General features: G+C 38.5%; 1 non-coding gene across 1 annotated transcript; it reads right to left on the reverse strand.

Moving 5' to 3' along the window:
- Positions 1 to 13,572: 13,572 nt before the first annotated feature.
- trnaa-ugc lies at positions 13,573 to 13,644 on the reverse strand. The gene has a single exon. It is a non-coding gene; the product is annotated as a tRNA-Ala (tRNA).
- Positions 13,645 to 14,233: the final 589 nt, after the last annotated feature.

Genomic DNA, 14,233 nt, shown 5'->3' on the forward strand with positions numbered 1-14,233 from the left:
TAATCCTTGCATTTGATATAGCGCTTTTCACGTCAGGAGGACGTCCCAAAGCGCTTCACAGAACACACTGTAAAGTGAATTGACTGTATATTTGTGGGCGAACGCGGCAGCCAGTTGTGCACAGCAATGTCCCACAAACAGCTATGGAGTGAGTGACCAATTTTATTTTGGAGGATTGTTACTGAGCTTAACATTGTCTATTCAGTTTCCTATTGTACAGACAATTATTAAGAATCCGACTGTGGTAGATGCCATGGTGTCTGATGGCAATAACATCACCAACTTTACAGAGCCGCTTAACCACTGATGACAGAGCTGTATTTAGAAAGAAACTAGCAAATGCAGCATAAATAGAAAGAAACTTCATTTATTAAAAACACAATCCTAGCATTTGATGTAGCACCTTATCACATCATCACAAAACATTAAGCGCTCCAAGACACTATCCTGTGTGAAGAGCTCTATGTAAATGGAAGTTGTTGTTGTTGTCTCAAAGTGTTTCATAGGATTTTAATGTAAAGTGGATTTGATTGTGGATTCATGCAGCACTTTATCACATGAAGCATTTTACAGAAGGGTAATATAAGGTATTGTGACTCTTTTTAGTCACCATTTGCACCAACTAAGTCCCATACATATTCATAAGGGCCTTAAACTTGCACTACAAGCAAGAACACTATTAACTGAATGAACATGAAGTATAGTAGGGTTGTGGTAAAGTCTGTGAAATGTTAACTACAAGAAATACTTACACGAGCATTCTTCTCTGAAGCTGAACCAGGTCTTTTGATGAAGGAGCAAAAAAAAGGAAACACAATTGCAACTTCTGCAGCAGAGAAACATGTAAAGAATTATAGTGAGCAAATGTCAAGGAATGCAGAGGATTGTAAAAAGTGAATTAATGATTTGAAACATGTGACTTGGCTGAAAATAACATATAAAAAAAGGAAACACTAATGAAGAAACATAGCTATGCTGTCTCTCAAAATTGATTAAATTATCAGATAGAGTGATTACAATTGTTTATACTCTTCATGGCAAAGTAATCATTTGTGACCTTCGAATCAATTAATTCTGGACATTTGGTTTTGAATGCACTTAAAAAATAGGAATAATACTAATCCTTGCATTTGAAATAGTGCCTTTCACCTCAAGAGGATGTCTCAAAAGTACTTTACCTTAAAATGATTTACCTTAAAATGCAGTGACTGTATTTTGTAGGAAACACAGCAGCCAATTTGCACACATCAATCTCCAATGAATAGCTATAAAGTAAATAAAACATGTTATCTGGGGGATTGTTGGCTCGGACACTGGGAGAAACGTTGAATAGTGCCATAGCATCTTTAAGGCTAATCTGAATAGACAGATGGGACCTCAGTTAAACATCTTTTTTGAAAATCATCGCCTCAAACAATGTAGGGGAACTCCCCTCAGCTCTGTATCGGAATATCAGCCCAACTATGAGTCCAGAGTTCCACCATGGGGCTTGAACCCCAAATCATCTAAGTCAGAGGTGAGAGTGCTACCATATGAGCATGACCGAGACTTAAAATGGAATAACAATCAAAACAATTTTCATAATTTTTTTAAAGTGTCTGTCAATAGTATTTAGTTTCATCCTTAAAAACCTGGTCTATAATGTTTATTGCGCATTATCAATTCCTGTGCATAAAATAATATATTTATTATTGAATTTGTGTCTTCCAGAGAATAATTTTTCAACAATTTTCGATTTCCAGACAGTGAAATAATCAAAGTTTGTACTTTCTTGTCATCGCAGTTATTTCACCCGCAGTCATGCGACTGAAGTCTGCAGTTGACACAACCATATATGGAAGAGGCTAATGATGTAACTGAGATGATGAGATGTCTGATAAAGGGAAGGGCACCTCATTCCCTGAAGATAAAGGATCTATGGTCCAGTTGGGTTAATGTGCTATACGACAAGTTCACATTTTGTGGCAAAATCTTTTTGGCAGATCCACCTTTGCATCCAGCAGGTCCTGTGAACAACACATAATAATAATAATCCTTGCATTTGATATAGCGCTTTTCACGTCAGGAGGACGTCCCAAAGCGCTTCACAGAACACACTGTAAAGTGAATTGACTGTATATTTGTGGGCGAACGCGGCAGCCAATTGCGCACAGCAATGTCCCACAAACAGTCGTAGATTGAAAATGACCAATTTAATTATTGTTTTTTTGGAGGGATTATTATTAGGCGTGTGGAGTAAGGAAACTTGCCCAAGGTTTCGCCCTGCCTGGAGTTGAACTCAGGTCTCTCACCTGCAAAGCGAGTGCTCTAACCACTGAGCTACAGGACTCCACATACATAATACATGATGTATCAGTCACAGTGAACAAGCTGACATACACAGCAGGTAGTAGAAAGGCACTGGCCTTGTTCAAAAATGTTAGCAAGTCTGATCTTAGCCATATACGGTACAAATCAATGTACCTGAATTCAGTGAATAGATCAAGGCAGCTGTGTGCTTTATCTGCTCACCACATTGATCAGGAATGAGCCCTCCTCTTCCTTATCGCACTGGGATGCATCCAGTGAGAGCTCTTTTGAGCATCTGAAAGCCAAACTGTGGGAGTTGTGGGGCAGCTCTGATTCCCCAACGACAGATGTGCTTCAGGATGTGATCCTATGGAAGATCCTTTATGCGATGCGCTTAATGAGTTTGGCAAACATGCTGCTGTAAATTCTATAAATAGAGAATAAAAACACTTTGAATGAAGTGCTGCCATTAAAATCTATTCGATCTTCAAAAAATGTTGCATTTTCCTTTCATGATTTAATTTTTTATATAATTGCCGATTTCACAGTATTTGAAGACATATTTTAGAGCCTGGGTGAATTTAACCATTTGCTTCCCCTCCAACTTTATCTTAGTTCTGCTCTCCAGAACCAGTGACCCGGGCTAGGAGAGGGATGGACATTGATAGCAGTGGCCCTCCTAGATCGCATCCAAGTGTCCATTGTTTGCATTTAAACCTGGACAGTGAGTGTCAATGGATTTTGTAACCATGGGGCTATCATAGCCAGGCCTAATCTTGACTTCATTTCATGTCCAAATGTACTGAAGTGTCCAAATATTAAAGACTTCAGCAATCAGGCTAGAGAGTCGACTGGAAGAGATAACTCACATTGAGAAAACAACACCAAACATCAAGACAGACTTGATTAACCAAATCTATGTCACCATCTATGGCAAGACACTCCAATTCTACTCCCTTAACCTCTGAAACTCCCTTCCTCTATTCCACCATCTCGGCCCCCACCCCATCAGTTTTTAAATCCTGCGTTAAAACATTTTCTAGCTATGATCACTGCCTATCACCACTCACCCCGCCCCACCATTGTAAAGCTCTGCAATACATTATTCCACTACAAGAAGGACACTATATAAAGCTGTTATTGATATTGAGGTCTGACTCTGAATAAGGATTTTCTAAATGTGCACTGGGAAATCCAACTGCTTTACATTGCAAGTGGTCTCCAGAGGCCAGCTTGTCTCAAGAGACCAACCATTAAGATTCAAGTGGCCTAAAGGGCATTAGGTGAGAAATTAGACAGCTCATATTGTTCAAAAACTGTATCAATTTCATCTCTGGCTCTGGAGAGTGTAGCAGGAAGTGAAATGCCAGAGCAAATAATGAAAGTATCTTAAATTATTCTGGGTGCCAGTAATTGAGTTGACATATCCTCAATTAGCTAACTCAATCCTTTCACACTCCATCAGAAAGTGGGTTTGCTTACACACATAAATTAATAATAAATTGAGCAACAATAAAGTGACTTCAGTGGCCACTTGCAGACCACTTATCTTATCATGTTGTGATTCCTCATCCTGGGTCATGTATAAGTGAAATCCTGTGTGACTTTTCGAGCTGCAGTATTTCATACAAACAACAACAACTTGCATTTATATAGTGCCCTTCATGCAGGTAGCATCTTGGAGTGTTTAACAGTGGTGGAACTTGACAACGAGTCACGGAGAAAAGAGGTGACCGAAAGCACGGTTAAGAGGAAGGTCTTCAGATGCGATCTAAGGGGAAGGAGAGTGCAAGGTAGAGGGATTGAAGCAGAGGGTTTCAGAGTTTCAGGGAGTAGTTACTGAAAGCACAGGTATTGATGTTGAAGTGGAGGTATTTTGATAATACAAAGTACAGTATTATCATGACTAAGGTATAAAAAGTGAAATTTGAAACAAAACAGAAAATGTCCTGACTGAAAAGAGCTAACTTGTCTCCGAAAAAGTGCTAAATAAATATTAAACAGGCCCATCCCATTGACAAAAGCATTATGGTTGTTGATCAAGAAAATCATTTTTGGCTATCACTCAGTCTCTACAGAACAAAATGAATTACTGTATAGTAATAACAAACTTTGCTTTTGATACCGCCCTTATCGCATCATACAAACATCTTAAAGTTCCCACCGTATTAAAAAAAGGTTTAGTGACTGAATCTTTGTAGGTGAACGCGGCAGCCAATTTGCAAACAGCAAAGACCCACAAATGGCCATGAAATAAATCATCAATTTTATCAGGCAGATTATTGGTCAGGATATCAGGAGAAACTGCCTTCTCTTTTCAAATAGTAACATGAGATTTGTAATGTCCATCTGAACAGACAGATGGGATCTCGGTTTGACGTCTCATCTGACAATGCAGCACATCCCCAACATGGACTGAAGTGTCAGCCCAGATTATGAACTCAAATTCTTGACGTGCGGCTTGAACCCAGAGTCTTATTATCTCAGAGGCGAGTGTTACCAACTGAGCCAGAATGACATAAAAGGGAGAACTGTGGTTCTGCCTTTCGATAATTTCACATCATATCCCATAGAGCTTCACTGAGGATATCTTGAAATAGAAAAATATATTTAAAGAAACACTAAAAAAGTACTAAAGACACATGTTAGTTTAAGAATAGGTAAGTAGTCCTAGTAGTAATAATACTAATCCTTGTATTTGATGTAACGTCTTATCACGTCGTTCAGACGTCTCAAAGTGCTTCATATGTTGTAAAGTGAATTGACTGTATATTTTGTGGGTGAATATTGCCAATATTTACCCATAAAATTGTCTCTATTTAAGTGATCTCACACAGTTTTTATTGCTAATGTCTTGGTTTACCCTTGTGTTAAAAGTGTAGTAGATTAAATCATATTTATGACATTTTTAAAAAAAAATTCATGTCAATTTTTTAAACTTTTGGTGCAAAGAATGCTACTGCCAGTGGTATGAGGGACACACTTTAAAAAAAAAGTACTTAACTTTCGCACAAGTTGAGCACTTCATATAAACAAAGAACAGTGTTCGCAATTTTCAAAGACATTCTGTAAAGATTGTTTTCTGAAGTTGATGAATGTCTTTGTTACAGTGACGCTTTGAGAATTTTCTGATACGGCTTAAAGTGACAGAAAGAGAAAACGTTATTTTTCACAGATAAGGCCATACAAATGCACAGCCAGAATGCAGTGTTCAATTGTCTGGAAAGTTGTGATAATTTGGGTTTTATCTTTTGGCTTAAAGTTTACATTGCATCTTATCTCCTTGCTTTTATTTCTCTTGTTGAATGAATCATTGTTTGTATTTTCCAAGTCAGTTGTGCCCCCAATTATTCATATTGTGCAATCATATAGCTGTGAAGTACGAAAAACTAAAAACTGAATTTGTGTCTATTGTATAAAATTATTAAATTTAATTCACATGAATTCATCTGATCTTAAATCTTTTAGTGTTTCTACCGTAGCTGATGTGAGGTTACTCTGTACACCGATAAGTTAATTTTGAACCAATTTGCTATGTAAGAATCCACTTTGAAATAAATTGGTCTGAATTTATTTCTGTCCTGGATGCCTCAAAAGATTGAATGAACTCAGATCAACTTAAAATCATGCAGGATTATAGTATTTACTTCAGGGGCATGGTGTCATCTTTCGGATGAATGTAATTTATTTTCTGAAAATAGCCGTTTGATGAGAAAATTAAACCTTTCAAAAATCAGTCATTTGGTGGGTAATCAATTGCACTGCTGCAAATGCAGGAATCCAATGCCACTTTTATATTGTGGTTCATAAAACTCAGAATGTGGCCTGAAGTCTCCGGCTGCATCTAAAACCATCCTCCGAGAGACGTTCTCCTGATGTGAGAGGCACTATATAAATGTAAATTGTGTTGTGTTGCATTATGCACTTTGTACTCAGATGAACGCCTGACTTCATCAAGATGACAACAGCAACTTGCATTTACATAGCATCCTATACGTGGGGTAGCATCTCATAGCACTTAAATGAAACCTTTTAATAATCAGTCAGATGGGAAATCAGTTTCACTGCCGCAAATGCAGGAATCTAACGCCCGCATAATCTAATGCTCATAAAATATTTCTGTGATCTGCGTTACTGGAATAACAACAGTGAAAGCTTCATGGTACACCTGATTATCAGGCATAATGGGCAAAATGTCACTGGTTCTGATCAGCACAGGCCCTCTCCGTTAAGGATCTCCTCCATGCAGAGCTATCGGGAGGTCTGAGTCTGACTATAAAACTACTGTAGACTACTAAACGCTCTGAGACTCTACCCAGCATGGAGGGCACTATATACGTGCAAGTTGTTGTTGTTTAAAAAGCATCATATAAAATTAAAGGACACTTAACATGCTGTGAAATATTATGTACAAGAAACTAGTCAGATAATAAAAGCTAATGTGGATCTGTGAGGATTCTGTTCTAGATCTGGAGGATTTATTGCTCACAACAGCTTGCTACTGGTGGTACTTTGTGTGGGTAAGCATTTCCTTCCTGAACAAGTCATTCACTCTCAATTGGCTATACTGTATACAGGAACCACTGCAAACAGAAATTGCCAGTTACAATTACTGCAGCACAACTGAAAGAGAAATTAATGAAGAAAATAAAAATTTGCTTGTACAAAGTGCTCTTATGTTGAAATGTCTCAAAGTGAACATTAACTTGTAGGTAGGGTGAATTCATTTGTAGGCATATGTAGCACCTATTAACACTAACCAGGTCCCTCAAACAGTCATGAGCTGAATGACAAACTGATCTGGGGGATTTTACTGAAAACAAACATCCTTTTCTTTTCTCAATTTAACACCTCGCCTCTGAGAATGCAGTGGTCCACCACTAGTGCACTGGAGTGTCAGCCTAGAAAAGAGTTTGTGGAGCCTGAATCATTACCTTCTAACTGCAGAGGCAAAAGCGCTACCAACTAAGAGAAACTGAGATTTTACAGCACAGGAGACCGTATAGTATATCATGTCTTTTGTGGAGGCAAGCTCTCACCAGAGATCTACTTTTGCCCCATGATCTCTTTTTATACACTTGACATTAAACTTCTATCATCAAAAGGTACATAGTTTGTATTTATATTTTTCTGTGTATCTGCAACTTTTTTAAAAAAAGTTACAATTGAGCTTAAAATTGAATGCGTATTTTGCTGTGAAGTCTAGTGACTATGCATTCATAGGTGAAAGTAGCAACAAGTTTGCACACAGCAATGCCCACAAACAGTCATTGAGTGAATAATCCATTTTATCTGTGACGTTGTTAACCAGGACACTGGGAGAAACTCTTGTTTTTGAATAGTGCCATGGGATTTTTAACATCCACCTGAACTGGCATATAGGACCTTAAATTGTAAGACAAAATGATCAAAGACTAGGTGAATTTTTCAGGGCTGAGATTGTGTAACCTTTATCAACTGGTGCTGTCGTCCATCTCTAACGGTTTGCTTCAGTTATTCTGAACAGATGTTTTGCTATATTGGAAGCAATTTACAGCAATTCCCAGATGAATATTTTAGAGAAACTGAATGTTACTGCAACAGCTGGGTAGTGGTGTTTACCAGGAGAAAAGTTCCTGGATACATGGTAACTCTAGTGTTTTGTACAGTTTACTCACAACTGACTTCAATTTTCAATATATAAGTTCTTTGCCCAGAATGAAAAGAGTTGATAATATTGGCTGCCAAGTTTCACTGACAAAATATACAGTCAATTCACAGTATACTCTGTGTAGCGCTTTGAGATGTCTCAATGACGCAATAAGGTGCTACATCAAACACAAGGATTATTATTATTAATATTATGGAACTGGTTCCATTTGCCATAACATAGAAATGAAACAATAAAATTGTGCTGCAGACAGTACTCAGAGCTGATAACCGTCTGACAAATGTATGACGCTCTCTCTCTCTTTGAAGCAAAAATATCGCTGATAAGCTTAGCTGCTAAATAAAATGACTGTATGATTTAACATTAAGAATTTTATTTCAATATGGGAAAATGAAATTGCAATTTTAATAATAACCTTGCCTTTGATATGGGGCCTTTCACATTGATAGGATATCTCAAAGCATGTCACAAGATATAATGTGAAGCGTTGTGGCTGTGTATTTTGTAGGCAAATGCAGCAACCTATTTGTACACAGCAATGTCCCAGATAGCTATGAAGTGAATGATCAATTTTATTTGGGGATCATTGGCCGGTACACCGGGTAACACTTCTTTCTCTTTTCTAATATTAGGTTTAGGTTTAGAATAGTTTTGGAAAAGGACAACAATCAATCAAAGGTAAAGACCCTCAACTGGACGGGGGCTGATTTCAGTGAGCTAAAAAGGGACCTGGCCAAGATAGATTGGAAAGAGAGATTGGCAGGTAAGACAGCAAACGAACAATGGGAAGCCTTCAAGAAGGAGATAGTTTGCGGACAGAGCAAATGCATTCCCACAAAGAGGAAAGGTAGGACAGTCAAACCTCCCTGGATGACTCAGGATATTGGGATTAAAATTAAACAGAAAAAGGAGGCTTATGACAAATGTTAGGTTCAAAACACACAGGATAATCAAATAAAATATAAGAAGTACAGAGGAGAAGTGAAAAGGGAAATAAGAAGGGCGAAGAGATTGTACGAGAAAAGATTAGCAGGAAACATAAAAGGGAATCCTAAGGTATTTTATAAACATATCAAGAGTAAAAGATTAGTCAAAGGTAGGGTGGGTCTAATTAGGAACCAAAGTGAAAATCTTCTTGTTGAGGCAGAAGGCATCGCTGATGTACTAAATAAGTACTTTGCAACTGTCTTCACAAAAGAAAAACTGGCTAGGAGACAGAAAGCAGAGAATGGTAGTAAACGGTTGCTTTTCTGACTGGAGGGAGGTGTGTAGTGGTGTCTCTCAGGGGTCGGTATTGGGACCACTGCTCTTTCTGATCTATATTAATGATCTGGACCTGGATACAGGGAGCACAATTTCCAAATTTGCAGACGATACTAAGCTAGGAAAAGTAGTTAATGGTGAGGAAGATAGCACCAGACTTAGACAGATTGGTAAAATGGCCAGAAACGTGGCAAATGAGGTTTAATATGGAGAAAAAGTGTTGCATTTTGGTAGGAAGAATGAGGAGAGGCAGTATAAGCTGATGGTGCAATCTTAAAGGGGAATGAACAGAGAGACCTGGGGGTCCACATAAGCAAATCTCTGAAGGTGGCAGGACAGGTAGATAAAGCTGTTAAAAAAGCATACGGGATACCAGGTTTTATAAATAGGGGCATAGAATTCAAAAGTCAGGAGATTATGTTGAATATTTATAAAATGCCGGTTAAGCCTCAGTTGGAGTATTGCGTTCAGTTCTGGGCACCGCACTTTAGGAAAGATGTTAGGTCTTGGGGGGGGTGCAAAGAAGGTTTACCAGGATGGTACCAGGAATGAAGAACCTTAGTTATGAGGAGAGATTAGCGAAACTAGGATTATTCTCCCTAGAGCAGAGAAGATTAAGAGAGGGTTTAATAGAGGTTTTCAAGATCATGAGAGGATTTGGTAGGTTGAACCGAAAAAAAACTGTTTCCACTGGCATGTGGGTCAGTAACCCGAGCACATCGATTTAAGATAGTTGTTAAAAGAAACAGTGGGGAGGTTAGAATTTTTTTTTTCACCCAGCGAGTTGTTTGGATCTGGAATGCATTACCTGAAAGGGTAGTGGAAGCCGATTCAATAACAACTTTTAAGAGGGAAGTAGATGGGTATTTGGGGAGGACAGGATTGCAGGGCTACAGATAGAAAGCGGGCCAGTGGGATTGAATTGGATTGCTCTTTTAGGAGCCGGCGAAGATGCGATGGGCCGAATGGCCTTTTGCTGTATGATTCTATGATTCTATAATAGAGCCGTAGGATCTTTATAAATGTAAATAGTATATACAAAATATAAATGGTACGTAAGCTTGAAATGAACTTTTACACATTAATTTATTGAAGGCTATTTATGTACATAGCTTTAAACAACAGTTTGAAATTTACAAAGCTGTTTGGTCTTTTCGGAATAACTGAAATGACCTTCTGTTGATTCCCAGCCAAATCTGAACTGCTCACATCACTAGTTCTTCCTCCTGCTCAATGGCAGAGTGAAAATTTGGCCCAGCTCCATTTCTGCTTCACCACCTGGGGAGGACATGCCTTTGTGAGCATGAACACACAAGCTTGGTATTGGCTCAGTTCCACCCACTATCCCTGTTGGGTCAGGTTTGCAGATAGAGTCCAAATTTGCACTCATCTCTGGTATTCACTTCTACTATCAAATCTAAAACTTCCTACAGAATTGCAATGGAGCCACAAAATAGACGATGTAATAAAGCCTGTTAAATGTCACCGCTCAGCCTTATCTTAATAGCAAAGAGTTACATTTCCACCCACTGAAGTGTGGAAATTGTCTGCACAGGAAACCTATACTGCTGACTTGGACGACTGGCTTCATGACTAAGATTACAAATTAAAGATAAATAATACTCAAATAGAAAAGTCATCATCCTCTCATATTATCTGTGGGGTAGGGGGAAATCCTTAGGATGCAGTTACTAGGTGCTATACAAATGTAATCTTGTAGTTGTTTTTAAATGTAATCTTCGAAAATGATTTTCAACATGAAAAACTGTTTGATGTGTTCAGAAGCCCTTTGACACATTCTGCTGATATGAAAGGTGTCATATCAAGTGTAAGTATTACTATATTGTTGGAATTAGTTTTTTTTTGTTCAGCCAAGTGTCTGAAAACCTACCACTGTACTTAAGAGTATCCAAACCAAACTGAGAGTTCCATATAGGTATACCATCTACACATGGAGAGTTTCCTGTGCCTTGAAAGGAATGTGCACTTTCTTCCTGGTGGAGAGAGTGCACATTCCTTTCTGGAGAAAATTTACCTAATTCTGGAGAATATTCGGTGCAGCTGACAAGAGCCAAGGCTTGAGGGAACCCCAGATTGTGTGTTGGGGGTACTGTTGGAGTTTAACAAGATGAAACCACATAGTTTGCCATTGAGAGCATTTTCTGGCCACCTTCCTGTTAATTGTCCAGCAAGGACCACCCTACATGTTAGGGTTTTAGCTTGCAGGGTTAACATGAGCTGAGTGGGAAGACTGTTTTGGAGAACGTGGATTGAGTATTGGTTAATGACACAGTAAGAGGGAGTCTGTGCTAAAAAATATTTTATCACCAGAACCAAAAGATATGCCAAATGGAAGAGAATTTGATACTCAGCCAGAATGAAAAAAAAGCTACATTGACGGTGTTGTGTTAGGATCCAATTTGCAATGTTCGCAAACAAGATTAAAACCTCTCACTGTAATGTCTGTTTGTGAATAGCTGAAATGTGGGTTCTTCACAAAATGGCTAATTGCGAATTCTGTGAACTGACAAAGGGCAAAAAAGGGACATAAAGCGTAACTGACAAAGATGGAATTTCATTTTTATCAGCCATAAGCATATTCCCCATGGGGAAGTACAGAAAGCCTATTAGCTAAGCAAATGGGGGCAGGCAGGGGAGTGGAGTATGAGCAGATCAGAGAGGCAGGGAGGTCCTAGGGCATGAAGGGGAATAATATGTGAGAGATGAGGACCTTTCAATCAATCTGTTCAGAAGCAGGGAGCAAGCGGAGCTTGACGAGGATTGAGGTGATGGACGTGTGGAGTTTGGATGAAGACACGGCAAACAATCAGAGAGTTAATATCAGAGCATTGCACTTGACTTGTCAGTGTTGACCTAATTTCTGGTAACATTATTAAAGAGCTTGAGGTCTGATCAACTTTTACAGCATTAAAAACCTTCAGGTTGGTTTCACATTAGCAGTTATACTAAAGCTGATGCAAAGCATGAGCAGTCTGATGTTATCTTCCAGAAATAGGCTCCAGTACTTGTCTGAATCTGGGGCCTGAAATTAAACTTGCAATACAGAATTCACATGGCTTAATATTGAATGTGCAGTGCCAGTGTCAATCTGCAACAATGACAATTTATACAGAGCCTTTCACACAAATCTTGTGCTCTCTCTCTCTTTCAGTCTCTACAACGACGTCTTAAAGAATTTCACACAGCAGACTGGAAGTGGGAAACTTATATGAATCAACAAAACAAGTTTCCTGTTCAGCAAGACCATCTGAATCAACATCAGTTACATGCAGACAACAGAAGGAAGCATGGAGCAAAGGAAAAGTCATTTGACTCAGTATGGCTGCTTCTTCAACATACCACCTAAACTACACCCTATCATAGAATCCATCTGTCCATTCTATCTCATAGGAGAAAATTCATCAAAGTTATTCCCTGATCCTCAATTAATTATCATGTTAATACACCTAAATATTTCTTCATCTCCACAGTTCTGTTATGTAATTATGGCTTACTTCCCTCCATACTTAACATTGCCCCCTCACCCTCAGGCCATGGCAGCAAATAAATCACGGTTAAAGATCAAAAAGGAAATGTATGTTTATTGCACCAGTTCTGGAGTGTAGCAGTATTCCATGGACACTGGTCACTGCTAACAGTACCATCTATCAAGTGGGAAAGTCACAATCAATCACAGCTTGGCATCGAAAAGGCACTCCTACAAAGTAGATAGGGAGTGAATAATGTGACTAAGCAAGGGGGTTTGCTAGGCTGGAACCCAGAAGCCATTGAAATAATTTTTTTCATGAAATCAAGTCAAGTTTTTGAAATAATTTTTAGCAAGCATTTCATAAAGTGTCACATAAAAAATTGGATAAAATGAATGCACATGATGGAGTTAAAAGCAAAATTGTACCAAGGATGGGAAATTGGTTGGGAGATAGGAAGCAGAGAGTTGTTAATTGTTCTCTGAATGGCAGGAAGTAACAAATGGCATCAGTGCTGGGCTCCAGCTTTTTACCTTCTATATTGATGTCCTGCATACAAGAATAGAGAACATAAGAAATGCTAGACGGAAAAAGACCAAGATCCATCTAGTTTGCCTTCTACCTTCATATAATAATAAATAATAATAGTAAAAATAATAATAATAATCCTTGCATTTGATATAGAGCTTTTCATGTCTTCTAGACATCTCAAAGCGCTTCACAGAATAGAATGTAAAGTGAATTTGTGGGCGAAATGTGGCAGCCAATTGCGCACAGCAGTGTCCCACAAACAGTCGTGGATTGAAGTGACCAATTTATTATTGTTTTTTTTCTTGAGGGATTATTATCAGGAGAGTGGAGTAAGGAAACTTGCCCAAGGTTTCACCCTGCCGGGAATCGAACCCAGGTCTCTCGCTTGCAAAGCGAGTGCTCTAACCACTGAGCTACAGGACTGGCGATTACATGCACGTATGTCCCAAACTACCTGTGTACTATATTCCATAATGTTATTTCTTAAAAGCAAACTATGTAATCTGTGTTTGAAAGAATCAACACTTCCTGCTTCAACTGTCTCCCTAGGGAGAACTGGTTCAATGGACAGAATGGCCTCCTCCTGTGCCCATTTTCCTATATTCCTATGTTTGTAACCTGGGAATGTTGATTTTATTAGGGAATGTGCATAATAATAGTAAGTAACATCCATAGGCTATGTTGTGCATCACCAAACTCCTTTCACCTATGTCAATCTCTGCCCAAGACAAAAAGCTTTAAAAGCTTTAAAGTTAGATTGGATAATTACTGGCTTTATGGTACACACAGCCATATGACAATTATCCCCTCCCCTACACTATTTTTGGTGAACTATAACAAATATGCTGACCACTTGGCTGTGAAGCATGTGAAATATTCTATGAAATATAGTCAATTATGGCAATAAACAATAAAAAGGCTCATTTTAGTTTAACACAAAAAGCATCACTCTCATTTATTTGCCATGAAAAATCCTACCACTTTGAGTACTTAAAGACATCACCACATATCA

The sequence above is a fragment of the Callorhinchus milii genome, unplaced genomic scaffold (genome assembly GCF_018977255.1).
Source record: "Callorhinchus milii isolate IMCB2004 unplaced genomic scaffold, IMCB_Cmil_1.0 Scaffold1, whole genome shotgun sequence".
Lineage (NCBI taxonomy): Eukaryota > Metazoa > Chordata > Chondrichthyes > Chimaeriformes > Callorhinchidae > Callorhinchus > Callorhinchus milii.